The sequence below is a fragment of the Ovis canadensis genome, chromosome 17 (assembly GCF_042477335.2).
Source record: "Ovis canadensis isolate MfBH-ARS-UI-01 breed Bighorn chromosome 17, ARS-UI_OviCan_v2, whole genome shotgun sequence".
Taxonomy (NCBI): Eukaryota; Metazoa; Chordata; class Mammalia; order Artiodactyla; family Bovidae; genus Ovis; species Ovis canadensis.
In genome coordinates, this window is record NC_091261.1 from 59762336 (window position 1) to 59785752 (window position 23417).

The 23417-nt window shown below is 45.6% G+C and overlaps 1 long non-coding RNA gene across 6 annotated transcripts in view; it reads right to left on the reverse strand.

Annotated features, from left to right (window-relative positions):
* LOC138422277 (uncharacterized) overlaps nt 1-23417 on the reverse strand; it is a 74324-nt gene that overhangs the window by 32515 nt on the left and 18392 nt on the right. For all 6 annotated transcript variants that reach the window (XR_011249831.1, XR_011249828.1, XR_011249829.1 and 3 more), the window contains exons 2-4: nt 15884-16140; nt 15140-15352; nt 13354-13703 (exon numbers count right to left, since the gene is read on the reverse strand). This is a non-coding gene — a long non-coding RNA (uncharacterized lncRNA). The remainder of the gene's footprint in view (nt 1-13353; nt 13704-15139; nt 15353-15883; nt 16141-23417) is intronic.

Below are 23417 nucleotides of genomic sequence, written 5' to 3' on the forward strand. Positions count from 1 at the left end.
CAATGTGAAGTTCTGTTGGTAGGAGAAATGCACAAAGAGCTCCAAAGCTCATAAACACTGACCACAAGGCTTGTGGTGGTTTATACACTGGATTCTCTTTCTTCTAGAAAGCCCCAGGAGTAGTAACTAACTCTGAGATACAAGTTTGCTCATCTTCTGTCTACTGGCTTTCCCATGCCACCCTCTGAAGGGGACTCTCGTGATAACTTTATTTCATTTTTCTCCCTTCACCTCAGATGTTATAATTGATTTATGATTGATAAAATTTCAAGACAACTGTAAACTTCAGCCAGAGAGAAGCTAGGTATTGGTTACAACCTAAATCATGATTTTTAATTTTACTGCCGAGCCTCAGATATCTCTGAAGTCTGCCTAGCCCACCATTTATATGGTATTTCTGTGGCCTGTGATAACATGCTATCCTGGCAGTAGATACTTTCAAAATCCAGCTACCTGCTGATCCCTGAAGAAAATGAAGAGAGAGGTTTCAAAAAAGACAATACTTAAAAGAAACTTCAATAAAAATTCAGCTGGGCTCAAAGCACAGTTCTTGTGTCAAGGAGGTAATAGCTAATAGGGGAAAGAGAAAAAAACAGGAAGAAACTTCCATTATCACTCTACCTGTGGACAGAGAATATCCATCAGTAGCAAAGATTAACTAGACTGCAAGGAAATCTAACCAGTCCATCCTAAAGAAAATCAGTCCTGAATATTCATTGGAAGGACTGATGCTGAAGCTGAAACTTCAATACTTTGGCCACCTGATGCAAAGAGCTGACTTATTTGAAAAGACCCTAATGCTGGGAAAGATTGAAGGTGGAAGGAGAAGGGGATGACAGAGGATGAGCTGGTTGGATGGTAACACAGACTCTACGGATATGAGTTTGAGTAAACTCTGGCAGTTGTTGATGGACAGGAAGGCCTGGCCTGCTGCAGTTCATGGGGTCACAAACAGTTCAACGCAACTGAGTGACTGAACTGAACTGAAGCATCCACCTATGGGACCCCTCAAAGGGGTCACTGCAAAAAAGATCAGGATGGGGGGACTAGCGGGCTTTAGGTGCTATTCAGAAAGTTTTTTTTGATCCATTCTTTCTTCATAATTTGTACAACAGAATATAAAACAGACGTGTCTGTAACCCCTGCATGGAAAACTTCAAGCTGGGGAAAGAACATTAAACACAAGTGTTCCTCCTAGAAAGTGAAAGGAACTGAACCAAGAAAAATCTAAGCGATTGGAAAGTCCATGAAGGTAGAGACCAACTTTCATGTCTGGCATGTGGTAAGAGGTAATGTCATGAATGTCCAATGGATGTGATGCCATCAGTGTCGTTCTAGACACTCATCAGGAATTTGTCATTTCTTGATATCCATCCCCCAGATACCAGCAAGATGGACACTGGCCGCCATGTTAAGAAGTATGAACCACCCCACCCCTACCCCCGACTCTGGCCACCTTCGATTGGATAACTGGTGAACATGTGACTCTGACCACCTTCGATTGGATAACTGGTGAACATGTGACCCAAACTGAGCCAATGAGACAACAGGAGTGGAATTAGGGATGAAGTCTGTCTTAGCTCTTTTTCTGAAAGGTAGAGCCATCAATTTAGGAGCAGTTGGTGGCCCCATGGACTGAAAAGCAGGGAACATCATTCTGTAGGAAGACTAACTATGAAATAAGTGTTCCAACGCTACTTCCAGGTTACCCTTGAGTAAGGGGTGCTTAATTTCCTGCCCTTGATGTCCATAAGTCTTCCATCATAATAACAAAGATCAGTGCTCTTTCATCTTGAGTCCACAGGGATGATGGTTTAAGGCTAGGCAGAGCAGACTTTAGAGATGCCTGAAGCTCTGCACTAAATTAAAAATCAAGATTTAAGTTAGAGTCAAAACCCTAGTTTCTCTCTGGCTGAAGTTTACAATCTCTCTGGTTGAATTTTATAATCTTGAAGTATTTAAGACATTATTCACTTATTAGTCAAAGACAAGGTCCAGATCCTACACATCCAACTCACATCCTTGACCTCGCTGCTAGGAAGGTCAGCAGAGTCTTTATAAGAGGCACTGAAATAAGAGTCACAGAATGTGGGTTCATCTCCCACTTATGAAGCAAGATTTCTGGGTCATCCCAAGAAAGGAAGTATTTCACAGGTCTCCAGTCCCTCATCTGTAAAACTGGGCATCATACTGGAGCCGGCTGGACTTGCAAAGGATGGAGAATGATTTGACCATGATGAGAGGTGGCGGGTGGGTACAAGAGGGAGGGAGAAGGGTTGAAAGAGGAGGAGGTGGGAAGAGAGTGGAGAGGGTGAGGGAGAGAAGAAGGACTCAATATATTGACTAGCAGAGAAAAAGACAGTTTCAAGCTCTGAAAGGAGTGTGCCTGCATTCTTAGTCATTCCGTTGTGTCCCACTCTTTGCAACCCCATGGACTGTAGCCTGTCAGGCTCCTCTGTCCATGTAATCTTCCAGGCAAAAATACTAGCATAAGTTGCCATTTCCTATTCCAGGGGTCTACCCAACCTGGGGATAGAATCTGTGTCTCTTGCGTCTCCTACATTAACAGGTGGATTCCACGGTGCCACCTGGGAAGCCCCTGAAAGCAGCAACAGTCACCAACAAAAGCGAGTGAAAGTCACTCAGTTTATCCAACTCTTTGTGACCCCATGGACTATACAGTCCATGGAATTCTCCAGGCCAGAATACTGGGGTGGGAAGCCTTTCCCTTCTCCAGGTGATCTTCCCAACAAGGGACCAAACCCAGGTCTCCCACATTGCAGGCAGATTCTTTACCAGCTGAGCAACAGGGAAAAATGTCCTCACAAAGATCAAGCAGGTGATAAATGAGCAGAACAGCTCAGGCGAACACAGAAAAAACAAAAGCACCCTTAAAGGGAGGTATGATTATTACACAATTTTACAAAAGAGGAAACCAACGCTGAGACGGAAGTGACTCAATTAAGGTCACACCAGGTCAGGTGCTGAGCCAGGATTTGCCAAACTCCAAAGCACATGCTCTTAACTGATGCCCCCTGAGCCACAGTAATCAACACTGGAGGCCAAGTGTGACTTATCTTTGCTGTGTTGGTTCCTGAGTTGGATGATACCCACGTCCCAGTGAATAAAAAATACAAGAGGCTTGGGTCAATTCCATGCATGGCTGAGTCTCTCTCTCTCTCTACTGGATAAATAATAAAGAACAGAAAAAGTGAAGTCTGCTATCAGTCAGTGCAAACCTCCATCTATAGACCAGGAACTGGAAGACAGGCATCTTTCAGGCTTCTGTGGGTGGGTAAAGGGATTGGGCTTCCCTAGTGACTCAGTGGTAAGGAACCTACCTGCCAAAGCAAGAGATTCAGGTTCAATCCCTGGGGCAGGAAGATTACCTGGAGAAGGAAATGGCAATCCACTCCAGTGTTCTGGCCTGGGAAACCTCATGGACAGAGGAGCCTGGCGAGCTACAATCCATAGTCACAAAAGAGTCAGACAGACTTAACAACTAAAACAACAAACGAAGGGATGAGGAATCTCCTATTTCTGTACTGTGGAGGACCAGCAGAGGGCCCTGTGAGCAGAAGCCCCATCAGGGTGAGTGAGAGAGAGAAAGACAGACAGAGAGGGACAACGCAACTAAGACAGAAAGAGAGTCCATCTCCTCAAATAAAGGAGTAAAGTGACAGCAGGCAGGGGGAGGAGAGGACTTAACTGGAGGACTTTAAACATAACTGGAGGACTTCCCTGGTGGTCCAGTGGTTACGAACCCACCTGTCAATGCAGCAGACATGGTTTGATTCCTGCTCCAGGAAAATCCCACATGCCCCAGAGCAACCAAACCTGTATGCCACAACTACTGAGCCCACACGCCACGGAGTCCATGCTTTTCAATAAGAGAAGCTGCCTCAGTGAGACCACACACGGCAACTAGAGAAAGCCCGTGCACAGCAACAAAGACCCAGTGCAGCAAAATTAATTAATTAATTAAATTAATAAAGTTTGTACCAAAAAAACCTATCAAAAATAAACACAACTAGAGAGACAGCTAGAGACAGTGACACACAGGTTGCAAAGCAGAGAACATGGAAGCTGAGAGACAAGAAAAGATAAAGACAGAGTCACAGAAACAAGGCAGAGAAAGAGAGGGAGAGGAAGATACAGAGAGCCCAGAAACGCACAGCAGCTCCCAAAGGAGGTGCCATTACACCTCCTCCTGTAAAATGGAGGTGCCCGTTTTACAGGATAGAAAACTGAGGCTGAGGTGTGCCCAAGGCCAACATCTGATAAGCAGCAGAGATGGTCAAGTGCCCAACTTCAAAGAACCAGCTCTTGGCTAATGCCCCAAATAGCTTGATGGCAATTATCTTCCGAAAGGAAGTGGTTTCTACCATCCCAGAGGTGGCAGGGCAGGTCAAAAGTGATCACTTTGTTCACATTGGTTAAAGCCTTGCTCTTAGTCAAGGTCAAGAAAAGTGATGGGTTCTCTTGTGCACACCTGTTCTGGTCTCCATCCACCTGGCTCCAACTAGGAGATGCAGCTCAAGACAGATGTTCCCATCTGTCTGGTCTGTTAAAAAAGTCAGTTAATTTCTGGTTCTGGGTCAAAATGGAACAGCTGAGGAATCCTTAGAAAAGCCACTACTCAGACTTCCCTGGTGGTGCTGTGGTTAAGAATCTGCATGCCAACGCAGGGGACACAGGTTTGATCCCTGGTCCAGGAAGATTCCACGTGCCTCAGAGCAACTTAAGCCTGTGTGCCACAACTACTAATACTGAGCCCCTGCTCTGGAGCCTGTGCTGTGCACCACGAGAATCCACAGCAATGAGAAGGCTGCACACCCCAACTAGAGAGCACTCCCTGCTCACCACAGCAAAAGCCCACGCACAGCAGCAAAGACCCAGTGCAACCAAGAATAAATAAAAAGAGAGGCCCCTTCTCTGAGTGGTGAGAAGGAGGAAAAACAGGAGAGACAGAACAGCATTCAGACTGATGGACTGAATATCAGCATCCACACCCTACTCCCTGGAATTTGCAAATGTCGCCTTAATGACAAAAAAAAAGGTGCGGAGACTTACAGATGTGATTCAGCTTAGCATCTTGAGACGGGGATAAGATTATCCTGGAATATCCAGGTGAATCCTGAATACAACTGGAGATCCTTATTGGAGGGAGGCAGAGGACAACGTGACACAGAGAGAAGAAGCCAGTTAGTTTCCAGAGGCTGCTGAAACAAACCACCAGGCAGTGCTAACAGAAGCATACCCTCTCACGATGCTGGAGGGTGAAGGTCCCAAATCAGTGTGACTTGGCCAAAGTCAAGGTCAGCAGGGCACTGCCCCCACCAGAGGCTCCAGGGGAGAATCCGGGCCTCTGGTCCCCTTGGCTTGTGGCCACATTACCCCCATCTCCGCTTCAGTGTTCACCTTAGCTGTTCTGCTTATATCCATCACCTGCTTGGTCTTTGGGGGGACATTTTTGTTGGTGATTCCTTCTCCTTTCAGAGTTCAAAATTGTCTTGTTCACTACCTGTCAACATAGTGATTCTCTTTTCTCTCCCCACTCCACTCCCATCCCTTCCCCTCCTCTTCCTTCCTCTTTCTTTCTCCCTCCCTCTTTCTTTCTCCCTCTTGCACCACCACCCCCAACCCCCCAAACACACACAACTTCTCATCATGGTCAAATCACTGTCCGTCCTTCGGAAGTCCAACAGGCTCAATCAAAAATCGGCAGGACCCACCTGCATTATAGAGGCACAGGACACGAATAGGCAGGAGAATCCATCCACGTTGACACTTAGGGGACACTGGGAGTGGAGACTGGTGTGATTGAGGCCACAAGCCAAGGGGCTGGAAGAGGTGAGGATCAGATTCTCCCCTGGAGCCTCTGGAGGGAGCATCACGCTGCTGACCTTGATTGCGGCCAAGTTCAAGCTGACTTTGGACCTTCTACCTTGGTAACTTTGCAAGGATACATTCTGCAGTTTTGAGTCATCCATTGTATGCGTGTGTGCTACTTCAGTCTTGTCTGACTCTTTGCAGCCCTATGGACAGTAGGCACCAGGCTCCTCTGTCCAGGCAAGAATACCGGAGTGGGTTGCCATGCCCTCCCCCAGGGAATCTTCCCTAACCCAGGGACTGAACCATGTCTCCTGTCTCCTGCATTAGCAGGTGGGTTCTTTACTGCTAGCGCCACCTTGGAAGCCCCATCCATGGTATGGTGATTTGTTCCTGTGGCTACACCACCCAGACAGAGATCGAGAAGACAGCAAACACACAAGCTGAGAGAGACTGGTAAGAGGGAAAGATCCACAAATAAAGAAACAAGAGCAAAAAGAGACTGGGAGAAAATGTTGACCACATCTAAGTTGAAATGTGGATGGATTCTGCATTTTTATGCTCCCAGCTTCCATAATTCAGGTGGTCCTGCCAACTCACATACCCCAGCACCAACAATGAATAATAAGTGTGTAAGTGTTTATTTCTAATTCCTCTCCAGTACCTGAATCTATTAGCAGTTCAGTCAAGCTGTGCCTAATTACATCTGTAACCTGTTAATACAAGCGTCTTTGTTGACTGAAGGAATCTTCTTATCGAGCTTAGGCCAAATTAAAATTTAATACGACACCAAGTTGCCACCAAACTAGCATGCAAATATCAGTCATTTAATTAACACCCAAACCTGATTAGACAGAGCTGCTGAGAGAAATATTCCATAGGACAAGCAGATGACGCAGGTTCACAACAATGACCTCACTGAAGGTGAGTGAGCACTGTTGTAAGGGTCTAGCATCTGGTCCCTGGTGGATTCAGTCATAGGGAGATGTAGTTGGGTCTGTGGCTGGTTCCCATCCCCTGGACAAGTCCTGTTTCTGGGTGTCTGAACAAGAGATGGGAAGAAAGAGGGAGCTGGTGCTAGAAACAGACATAGAGGGGGACTTCCCTGGTGGGCCAGTGGTTAAGAATTCACCTTTCAATGCAACGGCTGCAGATTTGATCCCTGGTTAGAGAACTAAGATCCCACATGCGACAGGGCAATGAAGCTCACACGCTGCAACTAGAGAAGGCCACGCACTGTAACAAGGACCCAGCACAGCCTCCCTCGAAAAAGAAACAGACACAGGATGGGAGAGAAACATAGACTGAGAACCAAATGCTTAAATCGAGTCAAAGACAGAAAAGCAGGAAGGCAGACAGGAAGACATCAAGAAGCAAGACAGAACATACAGCAGAAGACAGAGTCAACAGAGGGGAAGACTGAGGAAGCCAGACTGCTTCCTAAAGAGAGCTAATCTAGGAGAGAAGAGAGTTAAGGACACAGAGAGAAATAAAAACCAGCAGAACAACGTGATGGCAAGACAGATCATGAGATGCAGAGAGGGATTTCCTGGGTGCTCTGGTGGTTAAAAATTTGTTTTCCAATGCAGGAGGATGCAGGTTTGATTCCTGGTCTAATTCCTGAACTAAGATCCCACATGTCTCGGCAATTAACTCCGTGTGCTGCAAGTAGAGAAAAGCCTTCATGTCTCAGCTAAGACCCAGTGCAGCCAAAAGTAAACCAAAAAATTTTTTTTAATTAAGGGATACAGAAAAAGAGTCAAAAAGATACAGACAAGGAGAGGCACACGGACCTCTGACCCAGGGATGCCGTGGTCAATGCCCGGCAGTGCCCTGGGCTCCCCAGAGGACCACTGCTCCATCCACGCCTGGAGCTTAGTGCCCTGTGACCATTTGCCGCGGCTGAGTCATTTGGATCCAGCACTGAGAACCCCTCTTCACCCGACCCCCTTTAAGCTGCATTTCCAGGGCTTATCAGGTATCTGGCAGGTAATAGATACTCAGACACCTGTTGGGAAGAAAGGAGGAGGAGAAGGAAAGAGAGGAACACAAAGGAAAGGGATTCTCATAAGCCCCTGGGAGAGAGGACACTTGCCCATCTGGCTTTGTGAAAAAGCTGAGGTTCAGAAAGTCACAGGGCTGGTGAGTCACACACATCCCAATCCTTGAGCAGGTGAGATACACACATTTTCTTCAATCATTCCTGGTCATCAGATTTCTCTCTTTCCAGAACAGCAGTGTGATATGATAACCCAGAACCCAGGTTTTAGGAACAGTCTGCCTGTTTCAAAAGCTACCCAGGGAGAGTCAATTTTCCTAGTCTGTAAAATGGGTATAAGACTTTCTATAACTCATACTGTGGCCTTGATTAATAGTAATAAGACATTTTGAACATGTCAAGGTACATGTGGCACATAGTTGGTGCTCAATTAAGAGTAACTATTGCTTTATTACTCACAGGTCTTTGTTCTCCCTAGCAAACTCCTTCCCAGCCTTCAAAACCCCATTTCAATGTTATCTTTACTTGAAAGCCTTCCCTGATGAAACATTTTCCTCTTGGGAGAATTAGCTCTTTGTCTAAATATATAACCATATCACTTGTAAAATACTTCCTCTTAGCATACAGGAACATGGTCAGCTAATATCTCTCAGCTTCACTGTAAAAATCTTGAAGGTAAGTGATGGGTACCTTTTGTATGCCTTATACCTAAAATCAAGGAGAGGGCCCAAAGCACAGATGGTACTTGAGTAACTGTATACAATGCTTCTTCCAGTAGCCACATATGGATGTGAGAGTTGGACCATAAAAAAGGTTGAGCGCCAAAGAAAGTTTCTTGGACTGCAAGGAGATCAAACCAGTCAATTCTAAAGGAAACCAATTCTGAATATTCATTGGAAGGACTGATGTCAAAGCTGAAGCTCCCATATTTGGCCACCTGATGTGAAGAGCGGACTCATTAGAAAAGACCCTGATGTGGGGAAGATTGAGGGCAAGTGGAGAAGGGGATGACAGAGGATGAGATAGTCGGATGGCATCACTGACTCAACGGACATGAGTCTGAGCAAGCTCCGGGCAATGGTGAAGGACAGGGAAGCCTGGCGGGCTGCAGTCCATGAGGTTGCTAGGAGTCAGACACGACTGGGTGACTGAACAAAAGCACAATGATAAAAGAGAATTCTACAACAAGGACCTACTGTGTAGCACAGGGAACTCCTCTCAGTGTTCTGTAATAACCTATATGGGAAAAGAACCTGAGAAAGAATGGGCAGATGTAGATGGATAGCTGAACCACCTTGCTGTACACCTGAGACTAAAACAACACTGTAAACCAAGTAGATCCTGATATAAAATAAAAAAATAAATTAAAAAACATGAACTCTGGGAGGGTGAGGTGGGTAGGGCTGATCATATGCAGGTGACATGGGTCGCTGGAGGAAGATGGTAGCAAATTCTTGGCGAGAGAAGGTCTGAATGTTTACCTGCCTCCCCTTTAACCCTGAGCCTGCCAAAGCCCCCTTCCCTCTCCCCATGTCCCACCTAGAAGCAGACACATCTCAGGAGAGTTGATCTGGCTAACATATTTTTTAAAATATCTCTGCATAATGGAAAGAAGGTTGTGTTATTATGGGCAAGCCTTATGGAAAGTTATTTTTTCCCCCAAAGCCCTTAGAATTGTTATCTTTCAGATAAGGCTAAAAGAAGGTAGCAATAAGTCAAATTCTAGGAAAATTCTATCTCCCGTTTTACTGACTGCCACCCACTGGAAGCAGATGCTCTCAGAAGGGTGCCTGGTCCAGTCAACTTTCTATTTTATGCTCTGGACATTTAGACACTGGACCATGTGACTCTGTCCCTAGGTGACAATCATTCAATCCTTTTATTTTCTTTAGATGAAAGGGCAAGGAGATATGTTGACTGAGCCAGCTTAATCTATAAATTAGATGATTTGCTACATTATGATCATCCAAAGCAATTCTGGAATGCTGCTCCAGCTCTTCCGAGTCATACTTCAGGGCACAAATACATATGGATGGACCCGCTGGCGATAACGCTATTTCTGATTTCTAGTGTTAGAGCAAAGCCAGCTCTATCATTTCTTTGCCAACGTCTCAGAGCATGCAAGTGGGCTCGTTTCTCAAGGCTGCGTGAAATGAGACAGAAACGAATCGTCCCTGGCATTTACCTTGTTAGAAAAACACAAAATCGGACTGCCTTCACCTTCATGCAGAGAAAATCTTTTTTGTCCTCTGACAAATACTTCAGGAGTTTGGGGAAGCTATCTGGCATCCCATTTGTCTCAAGATCTCTTAAACTGAAAAACAATCACACACTCTAAACTTAAATGAGGAATTTGGGACTAACAAATACACACTCATGTATATAAGATGGATAATCAACAAGGACCTAGTATGTATCACAGGGAACTATACTCAATATCTTGTAAAAACCTCCAATGGGAAAGAATCTGAAAGTATATATACACGCATGCATGTTCAGTCAGTGGTGTCTGACTTTTTCGACCCCATGGACTGTAGCCCTCCAGGCTCTTCTGTTCATGGGATTCTCCAGGCAAGAATACTGGAGCAGGTTGCTATTTCCTCCTCCAGGGAATATTCCTGACCCAGGGATTGAACCTGAGTCTCCTGTGTCTTCCGCATTACAGATGGATTCGTTACCCACTGAGCCATTGGGAAAGCCATATTCCTCTCTCCTCTCCAAAGCTGTCAACATACTGTTCTCAAAAATGAGTCCCTGGGTCTAAAGGGGTAGCAGATATGAGACTGGGCTTTTATGACATCCTGCCCAGGCCACTCAGGGATCGTCTATTATCAGAGTTGATGGGGGGACAGTGCCCCTGCCTGCCTCCTCCCAAGATGGAAAGTGAGAATATTTATGGTTGCATGGGAGCAGGAAACCACAAGCAGCTTAGCCATTTCCTCCAGTTTCTGATCCTGGAAATGAACTCCTCTAAATCCAATTTGGAAGACAGGCCTCTGGGGTACCAGATTTGGATGTTTGATTTGAGCTGATCCTATTATGAGACAGGAAAAAAATCCATGCTTCTACTTAATAGATCAATTTAAGAAGCAGTTTTCTTTATCAGGAAAGCGGATAGAGAATGGTGGGGGGATAGAGACAGTTCCTGAACCAGGGAATTTATATTGTTCAGTGTTCAAGGGGCTTGCTAATGCCAGAGTTGATCTAAATTTTTTTTTTTGACCCCACCTCAAGTGGCACAGTGGTTAAGAATCTGCCTGCCAATGCAGGAAATGCAAAAGACACCGTTCAATGCCTGGGTTGAGAAGATCCCCTGGAAGAGGAAATGGCAACCCACTCCGGTATTCCTGCCTGGAGAATCCCATGAACAGAGGAGCTGGTGGGCTGTGGTCCATGGGGTCGTGAAGAGTTGGACACGACTGTGCATGCATACATGCACAGGCTACTTGCAAGATCTTAGTTCCCAGACCAGGGATCGAACCTGCGCCCTGCAGTGGAAATGTGGAATCCTAACCACTGGACTGCCAGGGAATTCCTCTAATTTCCACACTGGCATGCTGTGATGGAAATTGGAAATGATTTTCATCAGTGATGCTATAAATGCTGAAACTCCCATGCCCATCCCAGAAAGCAAAAGGCGTGTGATGTCAGGAGATGAGAGGCTGGCTATACCTCGAAACCACTGAGTTGGATGACTGTCCTCACTTGACAGAAGCTCCGAGAAGCTGTGTCCCTCAAAGATCCTCAGCTAGAAGGGGGGAGAACTTGGACTCACTACCTGGCCCCAAATTTCCTTCAACAGTTCCTCACTAACTCAGCCACTGAATATCTCAGATTTCTGTGCAGTTTCCCAAGAGACCTGGGAAATGGTATTCAGAATCCCTGATCAGTTGCTGCTTCATTTTTTAAAAAAATTTCACTGGATGCTGGGAAAGATTAAGGGCGGGAGGAAAAGGGGATGACAGAGGGTGAGATGGTTGGATGGCATCACCAACTCAATGGTCATGAGTTTGGGTAAGCTCCAGGAATTGGTGATGGACAGGGAGGCCTGGCATGCTGCGGTTCATGGGGTCACAAAGAGTCGGACACGACTGAGCGACTGAACTGAAACTGACCCTGAATAGTTGCTTTACCGTGTTGTGCTAGCTTCCACTATACAGCAAAGTGAATCAGCTGTGTGTGTGCGTATGTTCAATTGCTCATTGTGTCCAACTCTTTGCAGTCTCATGGACTGTAGCCCACCAGACTCTTCTGTCCTTGGGATTTTCTGGGCAAGAATACTGGAATGGGTTGCCATTTCCTCCTCTAGGGGATCTTCCTGACCCAAGCATCGAACGGATATATATATATCCCTTCTTTCTTGGATTTCCTTCCCATTTAGGTCACCACAGGGCATTGAGTAGAGTTCCCTGAGCTGAATACAATAAGTTCTCATTAGGTATCTATTTTATATATAGTAGTATATATGTCAGTTCCAGTCTCCCAGTTCATCCCACCCCTCCTTCCTCCCGTGCTGCTTCATTTTGAAATGGACTCTTTACTTAGACAAATAACCTAACAGCTTATGCAGGATGGTAGACTCAGTCCATCACACACAACAGCTGTGATTAATTAATTATTTATATATATTTGGCTGCCCTGCGTCTTCATTGCTGCATGCCGACTTTCTCTAGTGGGGGCTTCTCTTGTTGAGCACAGGCTCAACTGTTGGGGCCCAGGGGCTTAGTTGCCCCAAGGCACTGTGGGATTTTCCCAGACCAGAGATCAAAGCTATGTCTCCTGCCTTGGCAGGTGGATTCTTAACCACTGGACCACCAGGGACGTCCTGCGATTAGTTTTCTGACCCAAGGAAGTCTGGCATGTGTCTATGACAGTCACTGTACCTTCCTTTCCACACCGTGTCCTGACTCTGAGACCCTTTGCACCTGCAGTTCTCACAACCACCCTGGGAAGTGAGAAGGGAAGAGATTACTGCACATAAAGAGACCTGGAACTGAGACAGGGAGGTCAGCTGGCTTGACCAAGGTCATGCCTGAAGTTTAACATAGTTCTGCCAGAAGGGGAATCTGAGTCCTTAATCTCTTCTTTCTTCTGGGAGTGTCTCTCTTTCTATAAACAGGAAATTATATGAGCCTCACCCGCACACCTCCACCTGCAGTTCAGTACTTAGCAGGGAACAGATTTTGAGATCCACACCCCTGGCCTCGATCTTTCACTAAATGATTTCCTTAAAGTTGTTATTGATTTGACTATGGGGACTAATTCCAACTCTTCTGTTACTGTGATGATTAAATATAAAAATCTATAGAAATCATTTAAATACACAAAACACGGCCCTCCTCTGAGCTGTTGCGTTTGCTGTTCCCCTGCCTGGAACTGCCCCCACTCTGGGCCCCCATCCAATCTTTGCCAACTTGGCCCCTTCTCCGCTGTGGGATTCGGACACCCCTCCTGGCAGGGTCTCCCTGAGTAGCCCTTTTCTCTACAGTAGCCCCACCCACTCCAGCCTCTGATCCCATTACCTGGTATTGTTTTCTTTTTGACATCTGTCACTGACTGTGGGTTCAGGAGCTTTCCAGGTGGAATCCATCCATACCCAGAAGGCAGGGAGAGACTGATGGAAGAGGTAGCCACTCCAGATGGACAGGTGGCGGTTTAACTAGCAGGTAACTTCCTCCAGGGCTGGTCTTCAGTGTACAGGGACCAGGTCTTCACCTCCCCTCTGCCAGCCTGTGGCATCTGAGAGTTTATAGAGAGGCCTTCCTGGGGTTTAGTCACCCTCAGCATCCCAGGTCATTATGCCTGCTCTTTTGAGGCGCATCCTTGAAATGGCTCTCATGAAAGGGCATACAGTCCTTCTAACTACTAATCTCTGTTTGAAAAAAAAAAAAAACACAAAACCTAAACATGCCAGTCAGTTCCCTAGAGATTGTATTAAATCAATGGCTGCCATCTGAATTATGGGAGAATGAGCAGGCTTTCCTGTTCCTTAGGTATAATGTATATATCCCAGTCTTTCTGTCTATAAAAGCAAATCCAAAATAATGGATTACCTTCCCCGCCAATGAAATCTGGTCACAGAGGGCCACCCCACGCCAGTCTTCACCCAGCTGATTTCATCCCTCTGGAGAAGCATAAACCGTGTTCTTTGTCTGAATGTCAGTTTCAGCATAGTTTCTGGTTCTGTCTGTCAGCTTCACAGATTCCAGACATATGTTCCACCTCTTCATTCACTTGTCACCTCTCTTGAGCAGAGGCGGGAACAGGGCCGACTCCTATTAGAGATGGCAGAGCAGACTAAAAGGAATGATCAGAGCTGACCCTCAAGGTCACCTAGTGGGTCCCCACAACCTGTGTCAGCCCTTGATGCTATGTCTAGAGAGGAGACAGACCTGGAAGACGGGTTAGTAAGACACACCCTGAAGAGGAAAGGGGATGGTTGGACTGACCAGGTCACAGCTGGAACCAGTCACCTGCAGACTCATGGCATCCTAGGACCCAGTACCCACAGGTCCCCTGTGCCCTGCAGACTACTCTGATGAGGCCCTTTTATTAATATTAGTGGCCTCATCCTTTCCACACACCCCCACCCCTAGCTCATACCTTGCCTGGATCTTATAGAAACATGGCTGATGCTTGTACAGAGGAGTGAAGTCAACCAAGTGGAGACTGGTGTGAGGTGACCCTCTGTGATGGTAACCCATCATTTGGATCCACTTCTGTAGACAGGGAAACTGTACATTATACCATACACATTATGCCTAATAAACAGGAAAACCTGCTCATTCCCTCATAATTCAATGGTGGTCACTGATTTAATACAATCTCTAGTCATCACTGTGGTCTCTGTTCAAATACATCAGACCCTTTCCGTGCCTCTCCTCCCCCACTTTCCCGCTCAGTGGGAACCAGACATTCGCCTCCATAACAGTGAGTCTCTCCACCCTTGGCTGCTTCTGGCAGCCCTTCTCAGTCTCTGAGGTCATCTATTCACTGGCTTGTCAGGGTGGGTCTCCCATTCTACACTGGGAACTCCACGAGCGTGAGTCTTGGCTCTCCTAGCTTAGTACTGTGTCCAGAAGGCCCCGTACAGAGCCTTGACTCAGTAGGTGCTCAGTTAATACTAATTGAAGAAGTAAGCAAGTCTGAGTTAATACAGAGCAAACTGTTATTTCCACCTCTGCAGATACCTCCTCAGGCAGATCACCTGATTGGCGTCTTTAAAATAGTGACCCTTTCAACACTTAATGGCATAAATAGTATAGGGCTGACCCTGCCTTCTGCCTTCCTGGTACCTTATCTACCCACCTTCTTCGCAGCACAGCTCCATTTGATCCGATAGCTTGTGAATGTCCTTGATCTCAGAAAAATTACTCCCTTCTGTAGCTCAAAACATCAGTCATAATCAGTGTCAGCCAGCAAGGGTAACCTCGGTTCTCCAGGGCAATGATCTGCTGGAAGTCAGGCTCAGCTCTGGCCAATGAGATACGATCAGAAGTCTTATGGAACGCCTTTGCCTTCCTGAAAGAAAATAATAATAGTAATAATAATAGTGATCACTGTGTACTGAAAGTGAAAGTGTTATTCGCTCAGTCTTGTCTGACTCTTGCAACCCCATGGATTGTAGCCCACCAGGCTCCTGTCCATGGATTTCTCCAAGGCCAGAATACTGGAGAGGGTTGCCATTTCCTCTTCCAGGGGATCTTCCCAACCCACGGATTGAACCCATGTCTCCTGTATTACAGGTGAATTCTTTACTCACTGAGCCACCTGGGAACTTATAGACAAAAGCATTCCTAATCAGCACAGGCTGGCTAAAGACAAGGATAAAAAATACTATGAGCCATCCCTCCCAATGACTTAGTAAAGCCCAGGTCAGCAAAAATAAACAAGAAGGACCAATGGGATATTAGCACTCTGCAAAAGAGGGTTAGAGGAGAGATAGGGAAGAGAGAAGGTGGAAGAAACATTAGTTGACCTGAAAAGCTCATTCTGCAATTCTGTTAGGAAGGATAGGGCTAGAATAAATTTACTGTGAGATACAGGGAATACCTGATGTAATACCACACTGGGTGGTACAGCCTCTTCATTGGAAGTTAAAAATGGACTTTCATGTATGTAAATTAAGCTTCTAAATCTTTCTCCACAAATCCAGGTACACTCTTGAGAGCCGAGAATCACAGCCGCTGGGTGCCTTTGTTTGACGGATCCCTCTAAATCTTCCTAATGTTTTGAATTGCATGGCACTTTATCTCATGTCTGAGTCCTCATCTCTTTCATCCCTTCCCTCTGAACTTCTCCAGGCATCCCTAAGTTGAAAGAAACAGGCAAAGAGAATCATCTTTCTACTTTAAAAGTTACCACTTTATTCACCCTTGATCAATTTCTCAGCATGAATTATAACTCATAAAATGATTCCTCACTCTTTATCTCAGCTGCTATCACCCATGCTGCGTAATTCTTCAAAGGACTGTGCTAATTGCTTTTTTCCTCTCCTTTTCTCTAAAATTGAAAAGAAACAGTCTCCACAATACAGGTGCACTTTCTTCCTGATTTCTAACAGCAAGCGTCCCGAGAACCCGCAGGTAGATGGGACTTGGGTCAGATTTTGACGGTCTTCTCATCTTCATGGCAGTGCTGCTGCACTGGCTTTATAAAGTCACACGTGCAGATGTCCAGGGTAGTTGAAGGTCAGTGACATTAATAACAACAACAACAAAAAGGATGTGGGTCTGGTGGCTCAGATGGTAAAGAATTTGCCTCCAATGCAGAAGACCCAGGTTCGATCCCTGGGTTGGAAAGATCCCCTGGAGAAGGGAACAGCAACCACTCCGGTATTCTTGCCAGGAGAATTCCATGGACAGAGCCTGGAGGGCTACAGTCCATGGAGTCACAGAGTTGGATGCAACTAAGCAACTAACACTTTCACTTCTAAGTGATGATGTAGAAAAGCTCGGCTCCCTGATCAGAACTAGAAATCCTGGGGAAGAAAGAACAGTGACTTTATCTCATCCAGTCTCCTTCCTTTACAAAGAGCGTGCACTTCTCTGAGGCTTTGGGGATCCCTGCCCAGTGTCACCCAGGGATCTGTCTCTGAGCGTTTGAGGACGGCTGATGGACACTCACTCACGATGGACAGATACTGAGGTAACAGGTAAGCCTGAGCTCAGACCTGAAGACACAGAGTCCTCACCACCGTTGTCCAGACGCTGTTATCCTCAGGTACACAGTTTACTCTAGACATGTCTTCAAAGCATGACTTGCATGGGCTTCCCTGGTGGCGCAGTGGTAAAGAATCTGGCAACCAATGCAGGAGACACAGGTTCAATCCCTGGTCCAGGAAGATGCCACATGCTAAGCCCAGAAGCCTGTGCTCTTGAGCCTGGGAACTGCAACTACTGAGGTCCACACTCTAGAGCCCGTGCTCCATCACAAGAGAAGCCACCGCAATGCGAAGCCCACACACCTCAACTAGAGAGTAGTCCCCGCTCCCAGCAACTAGAGAAAAGCCCCGCAGCAACAAAGACCCAACAAACCAGTAAAGAAATAAAGTTATTTTTAAAAAATGACTTCCTTGATACTTTTCTATAAGCCAACTCAAGCCTAACTTCCCAGACGAACTAAACCTATTGTAAGTTTCTAAGAATTGAAAGTCTAAGTCAGATTTCTAAGTCTGATGGGTTAGCTTCATTTTGTTTTTTTTCTAATGTATTTACATGATAGGAATATACACATATGTGATAGACACACACGTATCGATACACTTTCACACACAAACACATATACACCCTCCCTGTGCACTATTTAGCTTATTTTTTTACTTTGTGTGTGTGTGTTCTTTATTTTTATTTTTTGGCCACGTGGCATGGGTTGCGGGATCTTAGTTCCCTGACTACTCATTGAACCCGAGCCTCAGCAATGAAAGCGTGGAATCCTAACCATGCATCACCAGGGAATTCCCAAACCACTGCTTCAAGCTGAAAAGTCATCATTACTTAACTCCAGTTGAATCTAAATTTTCATCATATGTAAGTAAAATAAAACTAAAAGCTTAGTAGGGTACTAGCCACAACACAGCAAGTGAGCAAAGGAAAGATACACAAAATCTGTCTCTCAAATCAGCACATAAGACCTCCTATCCGGTCAGTGTCTCCTCTCGGTCTTCTAGGTTAAGATTACTGAATGATCCAGCATGTCTGGAAGATTCTAAAAGGCTGCATCTCACGCGGTAGAGAGAGCTGAAATCCAGTTCCAAGGAAAGGATGGCTTGCATTTTTCCCAGCTTTTCTTCACAACTTTTGGTCTGTTGCTCAGGTGTGTCTGACTCTTTGCAGCCCTCATGGACTGCAGCACACCAGGCTTTAGTGTCCTTCACTATCTCCTGGAGTCTGTTCAAACTTCTGTCCATTGAGTCAATGACACCATCCAACCATCTAATCCTCTGCCCGCCCCTTCTCTCCCTGCCCTCAATCTTTCCCAGCATCAGGGGCTTTTCCAATGAGTTGGCTCTTTGCATCAGGTGGCCAAAGTATTGGAGCTTCAGCTTCAGTTTCTTCCAATGAATGTTGAGGGTTGATCTCCTTAAGGATTGACTGGTTTGATCTCCTTGCTCTTCACAATAGAAAAGGAATAAACACAAGTTCTACCTGTTAGTGATGCAGGGGGAAAAAAACATCACCATGCCACCCTTACGTTACACTGCAGAATGTGAGAGGGACAATAAGGGGTGGGTGGGACTCTGGGGTCCCTCAACTGGAGGGACCTCTTAGGCAATAATCAAAGAGGTCGACTTCAAAACAACCGGGCAGCCAAACCTGCTGCTTGCCATCCCAGCTCACATTGTTTATCTCCGTTTTGATAGCAACGTGTCACAACAGGCTGCCAAGTGTATCTTCTGCAACGGCACCTCTATTTATAGTTCCTAGAAAATGATTTATTCTTGGAAACTTCCTAGGGGTAACTTTTCTGTCTGCCAAAAGCAACTTAAAAAAATTTTTTTATTGGAGTATAGTTGATTTACGATGTGTTAGCTTCAGGTGTAGAGCAAAATGAATCACTTATACATACATATATATTAACTTTTTTAAGATTCTTTTCCCATATAGGTCATGACAGAGTGTTCCAAAAGCAGCTTTAAAAGGATCACCAGTCACAATGAACGTAACTGACATAGAATCTCTGTTCCAGTCCAGAATCCTCCAGATGCTTTGCTCAGATCAACTCAGCCTACATGGAAAAACTATCTCAGGGCTGCCCCTCTCCTTTAAAAAAATTTGGCTGTACTGCACGTGGGATCTTAGCTCCCCGATCAGGAATCAAACTGGAGCCCCCTGCACTGGAAGGCAGAGTCTCAACCCCTGGACCACCGGGAAAGTCCCCAGGGCTGCCCTTCAAGAGGTTTCAGCCTTTTCCCTGACAGCATCACCTCCCACCTGGATGAAAACAGCATCCTCCACAGTAGAACCCCATTTTGCACTCTTCTGGTCCTCGAATCTCCTCGCCACACAGCAACCTGACTTCCAGACTGAACTGTTTCAAGTAAACCAAAGACAAAGTCACTCTTCTGCTCAAAAACCTCCAGTCACTTCCTACTGTTCTTGGGGAAGGGGTACTTTTAGGGGGAAAAAAGCAAACTTTTCTATGGTCCTAGGAAGTCCCACACCATTGGGTATCTGCTTGCATCCCTAATCTCATTCCGTTCATTTCACCGCCTACAAGACCCACGGTCTTGTCCTACTTCCTGAAATAACAGGCTCCCTCCTGTCTCCGAGCCCTGGCCCATTCAGTTCCCACAGCAGTGAGCTCTTCTCCCACACTACCTTGTAATCAACTTGTAGGATGCAGCTTAAAGCCATGTTCCCATTAAAGTGGATTGTTTCAAACTGTCTATTGAAATGAACGCCAGCATTTCCTTTTCATCCATGCAGGGATCTCAAGAAGCAAGAACTTTGCAGAGCAGAACTGCAGTGAATGGCCCCAAAACCTCACTCCCTTCTTAGGGGCAAGGCACCTAGAGCCCACGGCCACCCGGTAACTAGGTCCCCGGGGGCCACATCCTCCCCCATGTATTTAGTTCTTTGGAAGCAAAAGCGGAAGAAAGGACGGGCAACAAAGGAAAGGGATGTTCTCCCTGCCACAAATGCAGTGAAATGCCTTCACCAAATGTGCTTATCAAATATTTACCATGTGTCAAATGGTATTATCAGCTTCCCAGGTGGCTCAGTGGTAAAGAATCCACCTGCCAATGCAGGAGATGCAGGTTGGATTCCCTGGGTCAGGAAGGTCCCCTGGAGAAAGAAATGGCAACCAATTCCTGTATTTTTCCCTGCGAAATCCCATGAATAGAGGAGGCTAGGAGGCTACAGTTCATGGGGTCACAAAGAGTCAGCCACAACTTAGCCTCTAAGCTACAGCAGTAAAAATGCTATTTTAAAAACTTTTAGGGAGGTATGCATGATATAAGATAGAATGCATGTATTTAAAATATATTCTGTTTCATAAGTTTTGACCTATATATAAGCCTGGGAGTTTAGGACTGAAATTGAGATATGGATAAAGAAGCTTGCTTACTTACTTGTGCCACTCTGTCATCCCTCCACCCCATCCCTCTCTGGGACCCTCACCCCCATTTGTACACAACTGCTGATCTGAGTTCTGAAGCTATGGATTTATCTGCATCGTCTATAATTTCATAAAAGCGGAATCATCTTCTGCATGACTTCTTTAAAAAAATGTTGACTGTGCTGGGTCTTCATTGTGGCTCAAGGGCTTCTCTAGTTGTGTCCCGCAGGCTTAGTTGCCCTGCAGCATGTGGGATCTCAGCTCCCGGACCAGAGATTGAACTCAGGTGCCCTGCAATGGAGGGCGGATTCTTAGCCACTGGACTGCCAGGGAAGTCTCTGCATGACCTGTTTCATTCAGCACAATTATTTTCAGATCCATCCATGTTACAGTATGTATCAGCAAATGTTCTTTCATTGTTTGGTTGCATTTCCCTGTATGAATACACCACTGCTTGTTTATCTATTCATCTGCTGATGGGCGTTTGTGTTTTTTCCAGGTTTTGGCAAGTGCAAACAGGCTGCTATCAATATTCATGACTAAGTTTTCGTATGGATAGCCCATTTCATTTCTCTTAGGTAAATACCTAGAAATAGAAAGACTAGATCATAGAGTAGGTGTATATTTAACTTAAAAAAAGTGGTGCACTATTTACAATAACCAAGACATAGAAATAACCAAAATGTCCAACAACAGATGAATGGATAAAGAGCATATGGTACGTATATACAGTGGAATATTATTCAGCCAAAAAAAAAAAAGGAAATAATGCCATTTGCAGCCACATGATGGACCTAGAGATTATTATAGTAAGTAAGTATAGAAAAAGACAAATACTATACATAATTGATATGTGTATTCCAAAATATAACACAAATAAACATATCTATGAAACAAACCCAGACTCATAGATGTAGAGAACAGACTCATTGCCAAGGTGGGGGTAGGGAAGGGAATAACTGGCAGGTTGGTGTTAGCAGATGTAAGCCAGTGTATATATATAGGATGGATAAAAAACAAGGTCTTACTGTGTAGCACAGGGAACTATATTCAATATCCTGTGATAAACCATAATGGAAAAGAATATGAAATATATATATATATATGCATAACTGAATCATTTATTTACAGCAGAAATTAAATACAACACTGTAACTCAATTAGACTTCAATAACATTTAAAAACACACAAATGGCTGTATCGTTCTACCCTTACCCCAGCAGAAAGTTCCCATCCCTCCCCGTCCTCACCAACTTGGAATGGTATCTTTTCTTAAATTGTAGCCATTCTGAAGGCTGTGGAGTGGTCTCACTATGGTGTTAACATGCATTTTCTTAATGGCTAATGATGTCCAGCATCTTTTTTTCGTTCACGCATCCACTGGCCAACCACCCATTCCACTATATTAGATGCTTGTTATTAGCTTCACAAATGCAGCCCTTTGAAGTGGATATCACGTGGCAATGACTGAGGGATCAGACCAGCCACTCCCTGTGGGAGAAAGCTGAGTAGACAGGCAGTGAATTGAGAGTTAAGTGAGAAATGCAAGTGGTTTCTGCCAAATGACTCGTAATTGTGGGTCATCTGAAATGAATGGGCCGCCCTGATGACAGGGTGCGTGTCCTGTCCAAAATGATGACATTGTGATGGCCCATGAGACTATAAACAGTAAAGCTCTCATCCTAGAGGTCTTTCTTTTCCACACTGGAAGGCAAATGTTAGCCAGGAAAGAGCCAGGCCTCTGGAGATGCAAGTTACCTGGTTGTTCAGTTCTTGACTGGGTGAGTGAGGACTAGTACATTCTCTATGAAACTTGGGAAAAGCAGGATAAGGACCTGGAAATCAGAGGTTAAAATTAAGGGACTTCCTTTGGTGGTCCAGTGGTTAAGAATCCACCTGCAGAGGATACAGATTTGATCTCTGGTCCAGGACCTAAGATCCCACATGCCACAGGGCAACTAAGCAACTAAGCCCTTGCATCCCAACTACTGAACCTGCAAGCTGCAACTACTGAAGCCTGTGTGTGCTAGAGCCCACGCTCTACAAGGAAAAGCCACGGCAACGAGAAGCCGGCACACCGCAGCTAGAGAGTAGCCCCCACTCTCTTCAACTAGAGAAAGCCTGCATGCAGCAACAAAGACCCAGCAAAGACATAAATAAATAGATTATTTTTTAAATAAAATTGATTAAGGACCTCCAAGGTCTTCATCTAAATAAGATAGTCTGTGAACTCTCTGCCTTTGAATGCCCAGTGCTGGAGGCCGAAATAAACACTCTGCCTTCAAGATGAAGCAGGTGGGTGAGCGAGTGAAGCTGGCCTGGGTAGGCTGTGTTGATGTGGTGTGATGATGGAAATGTAGTCGCTGATGCAGATTCTGCTCATCCCATGTCTGACCTTGGCAAGTTCCTTAAACTCTGCCTCAGTGGCAGCACCTGTAAAATGAGCAACCCAGCACAATGCTCATGAGGTGTCATTATCCCCATGACCACTGGAGGGCACAGTCCTGTGTGCAGGGAGCTGCAGCTCCCAGGCTTCAGTTGCTTAGTCCCAGCGTTTGTGTATGTGTGCAAAGCCCCTTCAGTCCTGCCCAGCTCTTTGTGATGTTATAGACTGCAGTCTTCCAGGCTCTTTTGTTCATGAGATTCTCCAGGAAAGAATAGTGGAGAGGGTAGACATCCCCTTCTCCAAGGGATCTTCCCAACCCAGGGAGTGAACCTAGTTCTTGGCATTGGCAGGCAGATTCTTCACTGTCTGAGCCACCAGGGAAGACTTGCAGGGGAAATATTTACAAATCTGTGGGAATCTGTTTCAGGGCTCCTAGCACCTTCATTCCTTGGCAGGTCAGAGGGGGAGCAGAGTCAGGCAAACGAACATCTAACAGGCAGATCACAGGGGCAGTCTTACATACCCAGAGGCAGCTCCCTGCCGAAGCAAGCTTGGTTTTACTTGGTTTCACAAAGCTGCCTCTTCATCGGGAATCTTGGACGGCCCACCAGGGAGCCCCAGATGGGAACTCTGATTGGA